Here is a 14,889-nt window from a genome sequence, read left to right as displayed (position 1 = left end):
AACAGTCATCCAACAATTGATTACGCACATCTTTACGATACATGTTATGTATACTGATGAAATAAACCTAACAAAACCGAAAAATATCTTGTCAATTCAGTTGGTCGGTTTGGGTCTTCGATGTTTGACTACAATATATACAAGTTTCGAAAATAAAATAGTAACGATAAGATACTCAGATAATAATTATAACTCGTTTAGTTGTGAGATGAAAAATATCAGAGTCTTGAAAAAATAACACGGAGGAAATTATTTAGGCACGTGTATTATTTTATTACTTCCAATCATCATTTCTACGCGGACAAATCTTTTCTGCATGTCCCTATGAAAATTCAGCTCAGCGCCAGAGTCTAATTCATATATAATAACTATCATCCAGGAGAGTGATAATTCCCGGGTCATTACCTCGCTGCTAGACTCGGGCACGACCGACTGCAAAGAACCCACTTTAGATGTTAGATATCTATGTATAGCCGCGTTGGGTATGAGTTAGCAAATCTCGGCCCCGCCCGTATCCGAGATACAACTCTTGTACAAGAGACGCTTGCACAGAGTCGGCGAGGAGCCACGAAGAAAAGACCGTAAAACTTTTCCCCCTTTCTCCACTTTTGAACAGTCAGTCGTGTTGCGTACGTTTACAGAAAATACGCGGTCGCCTCGTGACAGATTTGCCTTATACAAATTATTTTTTAAGTGCCGAATGAAATATTACAACCTATGCATAATATAATACGTGCGCACTGATATTATATATATATATACGACTGGCTCTTATTATAACTTTAGCGATCAATTATACGATCCGAGAATTCCTGACATGAGTTGTTGCCGGGGATTTTTCGCGACCTATGTATGTCAATGTACGTACATACGTAGATCTCTTGGGATGATTTATGAAACTCCCGTGTATTCGTGGATAGATTGTCGCAGATATCGAACTTGGGCTGTTTCTTTTTTTATCATACGTTTTTGGGTCATTGTGAAGTGAAGAAATTCATCGACTTACGGATATTTTCATGCCGAGAAATTCGAGTTTCCGAGCCGATTTATCCTTCATGCGTTATCCATGGTAGTACAAAGTCTGAAACATATAATTAATCACGAATATAAGACATCGTGCCTCGATTAAATTTGCTGGACGATCGACTATTTGTTATTTTCTTATGAAATTTTGATAAACCCTTGTACATACATTCGTGTATAGTAGATGCACATATTTAGGATTACCGGTTCTGGATACAGATTCCGTTACCGACACTTCGCTTATTGTTAGCCAAGACACAAACCTTTTTCTAGAATATTCGTATGACGTGTCGGTAACGCAATCTGTATCCAGAACCGTCACTTTATATCTACTATGGACAGATTTTATACATGTTCGGCATAGCTAGAAGTTTATATAACGTTGAAAAGCTCGCACAACTCTCTGTTCGTGACCTTGACGAGGCTCCGCACTTCGTAACTTCATTCAAGCTCATCTCTCATATAACCATGACCCGATTACTGTATGTTCGCAAATAACTTTTGTCCCTCTAGTATTACATATTCACGCGACTCGTACGAGACGATGTCGTGGTCAGGTACGTGATCAGACAGTGAACAATTCTGGATGAATTTATCTTCCAGTTTCGTTTTTCAGGAAAATTAAATGCCAGTGACTCTTCAATCATGCACCGCGCTCTACAGAGCATGCGATGATATCTTTTACACATTCTACAACGGTACCTACCATTATTTTTATTACTTTCAATCCATGAACTCTGCTCACGGTTATAGGGAAGTGTTTTGTCGAGTATACTGATAATTTAATGGTAAGTATACCTATATTAGGAGAAGATTCTACCGATTTCGTACCAGCGCACCTATACATATATCTACAAGGCGTTCATTTTTTGCATCGCGTGAGTCTGTCCTCTTTATCCTGCGAGTGGCACCGTGCTCCAGGACCGAGAATCAATATTCATTTCTGATAAACTGCACTCGGATAATCGACGGCATATATAAACCGACCTCACGGATCCATCCTAGTCTTGGTAGTGTACAGTCGACGAACGTTCTTCGAGACGATTAGAAAACTTTACGAGGATACGTATAGTAGAATTACTTTCAAGTATACATATCGAATAACGCCACAGGGCACGAACCTATACCCTATCAATGTCTGACCTATTTTCACTTTACAGCGAATGCTCAAGTGCAGGGTGAGTGTACGATCCGCGGTCCAAGGTACAACTTTATATCTATAACAACCTTTCCTCGGTGTCTTTGGATCGATCATACACCCACCGTTGTTCCACTTTTCTATCCACTTTATATTATGGCGATGGAAGAAGGCGGAAGTTGGCGTGAAAGACGCGCCGCTTCCGAGGTTGGAGGACGGAAATTTCACATCATTGGTCATTCCGCTTGTCGTATTCTGTCTTCGCGTATATCTGATACCGTCACTGTAATCCAGTGGATGGTTCGAATGACGCAGTTTTTGGGTAAATTGGATTATAACACGAAGAACGTGGCAATGGCGATGTACCAGAGCGATCTTATTTTCTTGAAAACACTTCTGATCGCCAGTTGGTGGACTTTTATACGATATCTGATATAATTAACTTTTGAAAAGAAAAAATTACACCTGTACTGGACGTCAGATGTTGTACAACGGTATAAGAAATTGGAACTGAACAACGGAACGAAGTTTCCTAAGGAAAGTGAAAACTAAATGGATTGTTCGTCTCGAGCACGTGACAAAATAAATTCACCCACAACGTTTCATCCTACAAAACGCAGTCTTCGCGTGTTGTACCCATGCGGTGAAAATATTTTGCAATGCAAATACGGTTGGGGAGAGATTTTATAAGGCCCATGCTACCGTATTTCAATCTCGTAAAGCATAATACGCGGTGTATTCAAGTTAATTTTTCAAAGAAATCTGCGAGACTGAATGCGGGAGGTGAATATGTGCGAATTTAAGCCGACGCGGATGATCGGTGTGTTTGTGTGTGTGTGTGTGCAGCCGCGTATATTCATCGCCACTTCTCCTAAGAGCTCTAACCCTCAGGAGAGGTAAATAATAGTTGATCATCTCGGCGGCACTGCTCGTATAAAGATTATTATGTTTGCCATCCTCGTCGGGCGCCTCGCAGAACCTCCCATACGTATTTCACCACCCCGTGCAAATAGCTGTGCACTTACAATCAGGGTTGCGGGCTATTTTCTCTTATTAGAATTGCCGTTCGCCTGCAAATAACAACTCCAAAGGTTACACGTGATCCGTCAGAATCTGGCGTCCCTCATCGAGGTATTCTTTGGCTTCTTGAAAAACGTTCGATGCCAAAGTATCACACACGTCTTATTGTACTCCTGCTGATGAAGTAATTAACGATCCAACTTCGTTCGATATAAATACGTAACCTACCGATGCAGGCTAGTTAAGTGAAACAGATGTTTCGGACAGGGGATAATTTTTCGATCAATCAATCCTTTCTAATGATTAAAGTTCCCTAACTAAAGTGCACAGCTATTGACGTGAATCGAATAACTGCAGGGACTTTCGAGTTGGGTAGACGATTAACGGTTCTTCCGATCCTCGGTTTATCTTGATTTTTACTTTCGTTATTTTTCATCCCTTTTTTCATCCATCGACTTGCGTAGTGACTTCGATTCGTGAGACTCGGCTTACTCGCTCCGCGTAAAAAGATTTTGAATATTAGGTCCAATCAGCCGAAGAATCGCAACCGTAATTGAGACGACATCGTCGTTCGCCAATTTTGTTAAAAAGGAAATCTACGGGGTTTTTCACACAAGATCGTCAACATATTGACCGTTATTTTTGTATAGTATCCTGTCGTAGACTCATATTCTTCCTCCTCTCCGCACCGACAAAAGCTCTCCAATGACGCGTCGACGACTCGAAACGAGGGGTATTCGAAAACTGAACTCCTGTATTTTGCCAACTTTTCAAGGAAGGAACGGAAAATCATTGCCATGCAGGCTGGAGTCGAGCCATTGTTGGATAATTAGGAACGACCGACGGACTTGGGCGAAGAATTTTCAAGTAGGTAGGTTCGGGTTGGTAGCGTGGGTGTGTAATAATAACCATACGTGGTTCTTGTCGAAAAGTAAACTTCCTGCGACTCCCTCTCAACTTCCGGTCTCTTCAAGGTCTTCGATTAACTTACCCGCGCCGATGGAATACGAAATGTCTCGCTGCTGCTTAACCCGACTTACACAGACACACGCTTTGTGTGTTTTATACCAATAATGTACCTGATCGTTGTGTGTCTACGACACATGTACCTGGCGTAATATTTATTTACACCGCATACGTAATGCATTCGAGAAGTACGAATGAACGAATGAATGAGTAAGTATGTCGGGAAATGAAAAGGGAAAAGATAACCGTAAACGCCTTAGCCTGTAATGAGTTGTATATTTCTTTAAATATTGTACAAGTTAATCGCTCGGTCAGGTATGAATTTTAATTACCTCTTTTGATACTTACTCGTCTAACCGTCTTTTGTTTTACTCGGTTACGCTGAAAATAATTTTGCCCAAATTGCAGGGGGAAATATTAATCTAGAGTTAGGTTGGCTTTTTAAAGTCGAAAAGCTCCTTGAATCCTGATACCTTAAACTCGTTTGCCACTTTATCCGCGTGTATTTCTTAAACTCTAATAAACTTCTTATCTCGGTACGAAAGTAACTTCGTCACTCGTGATTAAAGCGACGTCTCAGCCAGTCACAATTCGCCTCTCGCATATTTTCTTTATCTACGTGAATGATACAATAAATACGCATTCGCGAATCGTTGCGTCATCGGACGATGTGTCTACAATACGCTTCTTCAGGCACCGACTTCTCATCTTCTCAATCGTCGCACGCGAGCTCTTCGTTTCCTTCGAAGCGTGCGTCTGCGAAGGGATCAGAAGGTGAAAACTCATCATCTCCGGTCTCGAAGTGGAAGAAAATCCCCGGGATAAATCTAGCGAGTAATTTTCACCTATACATATATACAATCATTGATATATACCTGTATACATGTACATATACGCTTGTAATTTGTGCTTTCTTTAACGGGAAGAAATTATTTTCTATAATAATACGGCTGAAAGAAAGAAAGAAATAAAGAAGAGAGCCACATTAAACCTATTTCTTTTATCGATTAACGGCCACTCGGCTACGCTGAAAGAGGAAAGAAATTACGCGGAAATTTTATTGACGTGGCTGCGGAGAAAACTTCATCTGTATATTATATATATATATATATATATATATATATAAATATGTAATAGAAATGGTATTTTCTATCGGTGACTTTGGAAATTCTTTTGACAAGGCGGTGTGCAGGCGAGTCGATGCCGATATCGATATCGAGGAGTTTAATTATCTCGTTGAGGTCCATTCCTTCTTTATCGAATTCTGGGATTAGCCATTATACCAGGAAATAATGCAAGAAATACGGAATTTTTCCACCCACTTACTCAATCGTAGCGCAGCGGAAGTTCAGTCGTAATTAGATGTCGATTTTCACGTTACTAATTATGAAGGTATTCAATTAACCGTGCGTCACGCTTCTCAGTTAAATTCGTTGAATTTTTTTAGGGGGTGGTATTGTCGAAAAAAATTTTTAAATTTCATCCATCGAAGTTGAAGAGTATCGTTGCAGAGGTGTAACACCTTCGTTAGTCTTGAATTACTCAATTCTGCTGAAATATAAGTATAAGCGACTTGTTTTTTTGTTTTTTTTATTTTATTTTTCCATGAAATAATAGATGTGCGTAATTTCGATAATTGTTGAAATTTTTAACGTCCGTTACTCAATTCAAAGAACGAAATACGGCAATGATGTAAGGCATGGCTCGATTATTTCACGGACGAATTTTATGTGCGACGAGGAAAAAGGCCGAAGGTTTCCTCGAATATTTCTTCATTCGGTACGTCATAAAATTGACAACATCAGTCTTGAAGTGGTATTAAACCTGCGGTGAATTTTACCGCCTTTCTCGCGTCGCATGTGATCGGTTCTAATGCTGGCCACAGAGTGTCAGGCGAAACGGGGAAGAAGTTGGCCATCATTTTTATTACAAATTTTGTTGGCAACTGAAGCAAAATAATTGGGAAATTTGGAGGAAAAATTGTCTGCCAATCACCCTTGAAGAGCGTTTTCGATTTATTGCCGGTCTGGAAAAAGAGGACTTTTTGTTTTTTTTTTCATTTAGAAAATATTGGCCTGAAATATTAACGTTAAAATTTTGTTTCTACGATAAAACATGATTCTTACAGCCTTTTTTTCCGAACACTCTCCTAGCTTATATTATATATCTAGAGGTATATTCTATACCTAATTTTATTTATTCCTGTTGTTCGCTATTTCACACTCTTAATTTTATTCAACTTGCGTATCTGCGGTGAGTAGAATGAATGAAGTAGAGAATGAGAGCTAGGGAATAATGGAGGCGGGGGATCGGACTTCAGACTTGAAAAGCCGCGAGGGTTTCGCCGTACCTTTTTGCTCGGTACGTGAACGAACGAACAGGTTTTATTTCGACGTTTTCTTCTCTCTTTTGAAAGAAAGAAGAAGAAATGAAAAAAAAAGAAGGAAAAGAAAATGAATAACTATCCGCGAATTCTGCATCGGGAATTATAAGGAGCTTTCAACCTCGAATGGGCCACTTTCTTTCTTCTAATATTCCGTCGTCGTTACTTTTATGAAAATCAAGTAACCGGGTAGTCGGTATGCATTATTATACGATGTAGTTGAAGGAAACTTGAGATATTGTTAAAAAAAAATGTAATTTTATTCACCCAGACGGGTCGTTCATTCGCGATTTTCTTTCTCCCATCACGTATCCAAAATGTTATGTGAAAATCGGAAGAAGTATGAAATTATCGTCCTACGTCCCTCTTATTTCGATGCGGTGTAACCGTAATAACTTCATTGGATAAAAAAATATCACCTGCACTTGAAAAAATATTCAAATATCCATTTCGCGTCTAGGAATTTTATACTTGAATGTTTGTTCTAGTTATAGTGAAATAAACACGTATAATCGCGCGAATAAAAAAATTAGAATTAATTTAATGCTTTCTCGTCATTCATTTCGTCAAATGAATAAGATACGGTAAAAATTGAGTCACAAAAGCGTTGATTGTAACAAATTCGTTAGATCAATAATAAGTTGATCTGATTTAATATCAGAAAAAAAGAAAATTGACTTTCGATTTTCGAAATTAAATATCGTGCGTACACAGCTCGTTATATTTTTTCCTTCTCAAGCATCGTTATTAAAAAATGTAAAATTTTGATGCTGCGGGGGTGGACGCGTCCTCTTAATAGCACGCCGCTAGGTATTATTCCGGTCATCGTATCGCACGAGTATAATGTCTGTATGGGTAGACGTGGGCATCCGTAGCGACGCGTGTAGGCAGGTGGAGGCAAAGCAATGCCTTCCTCTGCAGCTCCTTTGCGTTTGAAAACCAATATATATTCAAAATACCCAAGGGGCGACGTGTTGCCCGCGTATCGACTTCCACTCAATCCCGTAGGTATACGTATACATACGTGTTACCTATAGGCGTTTAATATACGGCATACACCAACTGTTCGAACACCCGTTATACGTATTACCGGCCCTGAAAACTTACGCGCTATGGATTGAAAATGAATTTTTCCGGATATAACGCGGGTTTCGGCCTTACATCGTTCAATTTATGCCGACAAAAATCAATTCGGAAAGTTTGACGTTATTTTTTTATTTTCTACTTCCCGTTTCTCTGTTTTCACAGAAAAAAGGAAGCTATTGTAATTACCCTGATATTGAAAAGTTGAGTTTTCACTAAATCTCCACGTTTTTAAATTTACAGAATCACCTCCAGTCATTTTCAGAGCGACGTCTGTGTGTGTATGTATGTTTTTACTTACGTATGTGATCAATTTTTTTGATACGACGATATCTCGGGAATGAATTACCGAATTCAATGATTCTCGTCTTGATCGACGCGGCTTTTTCAAACTTAGAACTGGTTAGATTTTGGCTTTGATCGATCCAGTAATTTTTCAATTATTTGAACAGCAAAATTCCAAGAAATCAAATAAAAGTGATGATACCTTGAGAATGGATGAATGGATTTGAATGAAAATTGGTATCGAGAGGTTTTTTTGTATTGCTAATCACGAATCTAAGGTCAGATTTGTAAAATTTAAATTCGGCGTGTTCAATAAGATGAAAAAAAAAAACTAAAAACATTTGGATTTTGATGAAAATTGATGCTCGTCGGTTAGTTGGGTGGCTGATCACGAATCTGAAGTCAGTTTGCGAAATCCAAAACGGCGATCCAAGGTGGTGGGAAAAAATCTAAAAATATTCCAATTTCGGTAGAAATTGGTAGATGGCGGTTTTTTGGGTTACCGATAACGAATCCTAGATCAGACTTCCAAAATTTGTAATGGTGGATCCATTATAGAAGTTCGAAATAAAAAAAATCATTATATTTTTAAGTAATATGATACCTAAAAGCTTTTAAATCGTCAATCACGAGTCTGAATTCGTAGTTCGAACTTCGAATTGGATATTATTTTTTTCTCCTCTCTATGAACTTGGAATCTGCAGTGTAAGAACGGGAAGTTCGAGGATTGGCTCGTGGCCAGTCTAAAGCCGTTTGTTTGTCTTTCTTTTCACATTTCTTTCAACAGACGCGAAATTGCGGGTTTTTTACAGACACGTAATCACGTGAAAATTTTTATAGAAATTTGACTTCACTCGCGGTTTGTTTTACGTACAATATAAATCGTGATAACATATTGTATGATTTTTTACTATTTTTCTGAGTATACATATGTCCATTCAACGCTGTACGTATATATTTACCTATAAAAATATTTATCCAAAGAAGAATTTCTCTCCACACGTTTCCGTATTTAGATCTCTCTCATCTCACCGAGGAGTGTGATATTATTTGATATTTCTGACAGGGAATTGCTTGAACAGTTGAGAGCTGAGGTTTTCACGTACATTTTCTGTAGGTTATAAGAATGTCGCGTGCAGGTGTCGAGAAGAAGTATGGAAAGAAATACACAAGCTAGCTGAGGGTGTGGAAGGTTTTACGGTATTCGACGATCCTGGAAAACTAAATTAATAACGAGCTGCTATCGACGGATATCCTGATATTTTTACAACGTTTCACATTTCCATTCTCTCTCGTCACTCAATGTCTGGTACATGTTATTTATCACCTTTTGTTTAATTCAATCCATCCGATTTATTTCGGTTTATCTCTAAACTGAAGATTATTTATTCAGCGTTTCAATCTGCCATTGAAAAATCTTCACCAACATTCCAAACGAGAGAGTGATGGAAATGCTTCAATAATCATGGCGACGAATATACCGATCGGATTGAAAAAAAAAGAATTGGAAAAATAGCATTTTTTGAAAAACGTAAAAAACGTTTTTCATTATTTATCCATGTTTCGGCTTGAAAAGTTTTATACACCAAACCGGTACAACATTTGAAACCTGTTCTTGTAAAGAATATTTGGATACGAATTTTATCAGAAAGAAAAGAAAATTGGACTTCTTCTCTTCAACATTTATGTAACGGTGAATAATAATTCATATTTTCTGGGTGTAGTTCACGAGGACATGTAAAATATTGATGAAAAGATTACCGAAGATCTATAACTAGAATTATGAACTGTAAGAGAAATTCAATGATTTTCTATTCCTAAATAAAACAACATATATAATAATAATAATAATAATAATAATAATAATAGTAATAATAATAATGTACAAAGCACAAGTCATGCATGGAATTTTTTTCTTTCTATAATCTTTTATCGTACGGTGTTTTCAATTCGTTTTCTCCCTATATTTCTTATCTTTTCGCAAAAGAATATTTTACAAGTAGCTTGAAACACCGAATGGCGTTAAAATGTAAAAAAAATAAATAAAAAAATTTTAATCAGTTATTCCCGTAATTGAACAAGGGTCACGAAATTTTGGGTCGAAGAAACTGTGTTACAACTAATCCGTTATATCGTGTACGTGACAACGGAGAATCGAAGAACGCATTTATAACTAGAGGATCCAGCGATCGATACCGAATACCAAATTTACCCAGGGAGCGAGGCGATACGATCTACGACTTCCTCGACGTGCTACACGGGGGTCCTTTCAGTATTTGAATTCAATTGGCGAATCTATTATTCCGTCGGTATCCTGCAGCCGTCGCCGCGGAAACACGTCAATACCAATTAATTTTAGTCTACGAATTACCTGGGCAAAAAGGTGAGCCGTAATGTCAATGCCTCATTGTTACTCCGGGCTTTGCGAAATCGCCGCCGCGTGTCAGGTTCAAATTTCACATTAACTTCGGCGGCTTGGTACGCCTATCTAGCATTCCTCGCTAAATCGACCCTCGATCTCTTGCACTCAGGGAAATTTTTAGTTCCGGTTACCGCTCGGTCTTCAACTACTTTCATTTCTTACCACAGTCGAAAAATATAGTCCTAGATAGAAAGTGAAAATTAGTTTTTTAGCTGTTACCGGAAAATCTTGTATCCGTTGCTATTCTTTCCCATTACGATCACTGTTGCTATATTTTCTTGCAACTGTTGCGAAAATTTAATGCTCGTGCAAGAATAGATTGACGTTAAAGCCTTGTTTAATTTCTTGTATTGTTGTATCAACTCTAAACAAGTACTCGAGTTTTTATATTCAGATATTTGTTCGGCATATTTGTTTTGCTTATGACTTATGGAGACCAATGTATCTTTGGACGTAAAAATTTAAAAACTTGAACGATGTACAAAATCGTTTAAGCAGCAATTCACAAAGATCGACTATTACTTTTGATTCGGTCGACATTTCTTACTTTAAAAAGTACAAAAACAGTAGAAACAAACGCCAGCCAATTCTCGGTCTAGGCTTACAAATTTTTATATCTGACGTAAGGTATCGCGTCTAATGTTGATTTTCAAAAATCAAGAATGAAACAAGCTTGATAAAATCTGAAGAAATATCCTGTAGTGCTCTACAGAGTTGGAGCAACGATATAAAAAATCACGGACCAAATCCAAGAGGGCAAGGTTTGATTTGGCGCGGAATGCCTTATATACGCACATAGTATACACCGCAGATTCATTGCCCCCTACGCATCCTGAATAAAAGTTCGATGCGTTCTTATATTTCTTACTCGTCATGTATATTGCATACGTATATACATAAATATAACATATATATATATATATATATGTATATGTACACGGTATATATCTCACATGTGAAACTGGTCTTTTTTATACACCTATTTAGGCACGTGTCGGGAATACGCTCTGCGGTCACGAAAACGTGCCCTAAAGAATAATTCATGAAGGATCGAGGTTTGGCAAAGATATTGATTGAATTTTTTGTCGGTTAATCTTTTTCATCACGCGGTATCGTTACAGACCATTACTCGTAATACGAAAGCTCATTACTCGTCGTAGATTAATCGTCATTGACTTTTTTACTATTATAATACAGCTCAATTTACAATCATTACTAAATTATATTTTATGCATATATTTTCTCTTGTTGGAAATTGTGAAATTAATTTAACTGTGTGTTTTGAACAAAAAGCAAAAACAGTCATTTCAGAGTTTTGGGATTCGGTTAAAATTGCACTCAGATTACGGGAACTCGATTCCGTCGAACTAATTCCAAAGTTGCAGAATATTTATTAAAAAAAAAAAAAAAACGTTGATAACTTAAGCCTCATATTTCAGACAAAGCGTGCGAAATGCAATAAAAAAAAAAAAAAAAAATACTACTACTCGTCGGTGTTTCGTAGTCTTTCTAGAGTATTTGGTACATTATCGTACTTTTTTAAAAGAACCAGTTTCGTCATGGATCCTTCACCTCTAATTCGTCATCTGTAATAACAAACTTCCGTTTCGTACTCGAGAGATCCGACGCCGATAGAACCGCGTGTCATTCTAGACGTAACACATAATAAGATGACGTTGTGTAATTTACCACTAAAATAAAACAATGTCAGAAATAGATTGTTGACAAATGTTGAGGCTACGGTCTGAACGGTATGACGTGATCCGTTCTGTAATTAAACCGTACATACGCTGTACGATGAGATTTCATTGTCATTGTCACGGACGACAATTCCTCGTTTCTTCTTTCAATCCTTTACATCCACGATCTTCCTTCGGCTTCATTTGCGATGAGTCACGATTCTCCCGTTTCCTCCATATTTTTCTTTTCCTTCTTGTTCTTGCGACGTCCCAGCTTTATATAATACTCGCAACAGCGGATCTCCACAGCGTAGACACGCATTACGCCAACATAATATATCCGCGTAAATTATTATACTTATAACGATGCCGGTCGAACAAGTGCAGCTTTACAGGTATGTATGTGTACCAGAAGAAGGAAGGAAGGCCTGCCAGGAAGAGGAGGTACCGTCGGCCAGTGACCGCTGGTCAGTCTCGACCTTCCTCGTCATAATTATCATCATCATCACCATCATCATCGAGGAAACATTAAAACTGAAGGTAAGCCAGGCCTGGCATCGATGGAGAGGAGAATTGCGGTGATGTCATGCTTTGCGCATCGGATACCCGAAAACGGAAGTCTCGAAACGCCGCCGAGAGGGCGCCAAGCTCTACGACGTCGACGTCCTGTTACCGAATGCTTAATTAATTATCCACTTCCAAAGTCATTGATGGGGAAAATCGGCCGTCAACAGTTCGGACACGCGTCTTACTCCTAATCCTGCTGGGTTAAACATGCGCTAGCTGCGGAAAACAGCCGGGAATTTTCATTGGCCTTTTTTCTCGGGCGTATAAACTGGATATTTTTTAACTCGCCTAACATTTTGTCTTATATACGAATTGTGGGCCTATGAATTTCTGTGACGATTTCTACGAACTTTTACCGAAATTTCTATGCAGAAGTGTAGGATTTGGAACAATTCATATTTTACTATAATATTGATTATAATATACGAAATTGTCAGGAAATCTAAGTTCATCAACTTGGCCTGAATTCTACACTCTTGCATAGAATTTTTTGTGAAAATTCGTAGAAATTCATACAATTATTTTCACCAGGGGTCCTATTTCAGTTTAACGAATCGGCTGTATGCGACACCTGGTGATAATTTCTACGCTAGAATACAATAAAGTTCAGTTCGTTGAAAATTATAGAAAATATTTGCAAATCGTAACAAAATCGTTAAAAAACGTGCACATTGTGGAAAATTGTCGAAAATCGTAACATTTAACGTGGAAGATTATAAGTTTTTTCCTATAAAAAGTGATTACTATTTCTGACACAGACAAAATAGACATTTTTTCGTAGAAACTCTTGGAATTTTGTAAAAAAATTACGAAAATTTGTGATGATTCACAGTTTTAGAATTCGAGTTAGACCGATAATAAGGTTACGAATATGTACGAGAAAGTATGAAATTCGAACACTTTGTACGAATAGGTAAGCCTTGTGAAAAATCTGAAATTTATTATTTCTCTAAAGCAGGAATTCTATGATATTCAAAAAAGTACAACAATCTACGAAAATTCTGTGCCAAAATTACGAAAATTTCCGAATTTCTCCACTCAACCGTAAAATCAAACTCCTAGTTGGGCTTAAAAACTATTTTAACCAAGGATTAATCGTTCTTGATGTTCGAATCCTTCGAGAATAAGCTCGATGTAACAATCGGAGAAAATATACTTTGCCACTCGTGTTGCACGTCACAAAGGAAATACACCATCGCCTCAATTATACACAGACATACAATTTGTATCAGTTTATTATCCGATGTTTGTATGCAATTTTGTGCGTTACGGGTACACGCCTTAAGTTTACAATATTACCACAGGCAGAAAATGAAAAAGCGAATAACGATTCCTCAGACCCCTGGAATTAGAGTGCGTGCGTTTCACGGCACGCGTTGACTGCACGTGATATTTCCAGATTCTTATCGCGCGTGATTTCCGTACTTTGCATTCCTCGCGGTGTTTGCATGTCTGCGTCATTCCGTGCGTGGGTATAAATGCATCGGGATACGCAAGCCTGGCGTCTCGCATTCATCGGCCGTATGGAAATGAATAGTAAATGTGCAGCCAGGTTGTTAGGCTAGGTCGGGACGATGCCGTCTCATCCTTGTCTTCCTGTTGCACCACCAGCTCCGCAGGTTGCAACGGGTTCAGTGCACCGTCTGCACCGGCTGCAAGAAATACCTGCAACTGTAACTCCTGCAGTCAGAATCGAGCCACGCCCGCCTTCCACAGGTTCGTATCCATTCCCGAGTCCTGTTCCAATTAGAACTGAGCTTATCCGAGGCTTCGTTTTCGAGTTCGATGGTGCGGTTAGAAATTCCGAATGGTCAAAGTTTAAGCTGACCATATTATGTCGAATATCGTCAGTTCGTAGCCGGGTCGAAATTCACTCGAGGAAATTACAACTGTTTGGAAAGTCGAACAGTTTGACCCTTTGAGTCACTCATTATTGTGCTGGGTCAACTTTTGTGACAAGATAGTATTCTGTGGTTTTTGGGATAGCTGATTACGAATCTGAAATTAGAATTCAAAATTCAAGATGGAGGATCTGGTGTAGCGGACGAAAATTTCAAATTTAATCAAATCCGGTAAAAAAAACTCTGCGCAGTGGTTTCTGGGGCCAATAATTGGATTCGCTATACTGAATTTTCAAAATCTGATTCCAGATGCGTAATCAACGACCCCAATAACCTGCGGACAGAGTTTTTTCTCCGGATTCGATCGAATTTGAAATTTTCGTCCGTCGTATTGGATCCGGCATCTTGAATTTGTAAATTCCGATTTCACACTCGTGATCAGTGACCCCAAAAACTTATAATTTATCTACAACATGTGTACA

At 38.3% G+C, this 14,889-nt stretch overlaps 2 protein-coding genes across 7 annotated transcripts in view; one reads left to right on the top strand and one right to left on the bottom strand.

Annotated features, from left to right (window-relative positions):
- Positions 1-14,889, top strand: part of LOC124305338 (uncharacterized) — a 115,718-nt gene that overhangs the window by 27,431 nt on the left and 73,398 nt on the right. The window lies entirely within an intron of this gene.
- The window catches only part of LOC124305324 (leucine-rich repeat-containing protein 15-like), a 117,070-nt gene that overhangs the window by 46,543 nt on the left and 55,638 nt on the right, over positions 1-14,889 (bottom strand). For 5 of the 6 annotated variants that reach the window (XR_006908364.1, XM_046764620.1, XM_046764619.1 and 2 more), the window contains exon 3: positions 1,007-1,081. The exons of the other annotated variant lie outside the window; for it this stretch is intronic. The gene's annotated coding sequence lies outside the window, so the exon portion shown is untranslated. The remainder of the gene's footprint in view (positions 1-1,006; positions 1,082-14,889) is intronic. 6 annotated transcript variants of the gene reach the window in all.

This window comes from Neodiprion virginianus, chromosome 5, assembly GCF_021901495.1.
Source record: "Neodiprion virginianus isolate iyNeoVirg1 chromosome 5, iyNeoVirg1.1, whole genome shotgun sequence".
Taxonomy (NCBI): domain Eukaryota; kingdom Metazoa; phylum Arthropoda; class Insecta; order Hymenoptera; family Diprionidae; genus Neodiprion; species Neodiprion virginianus.
The sequence above is the reverse complement of the archived record's forward strand: the minus strand, read 5'-3'. Positions and strand labels throughout refer to the sequence as shown.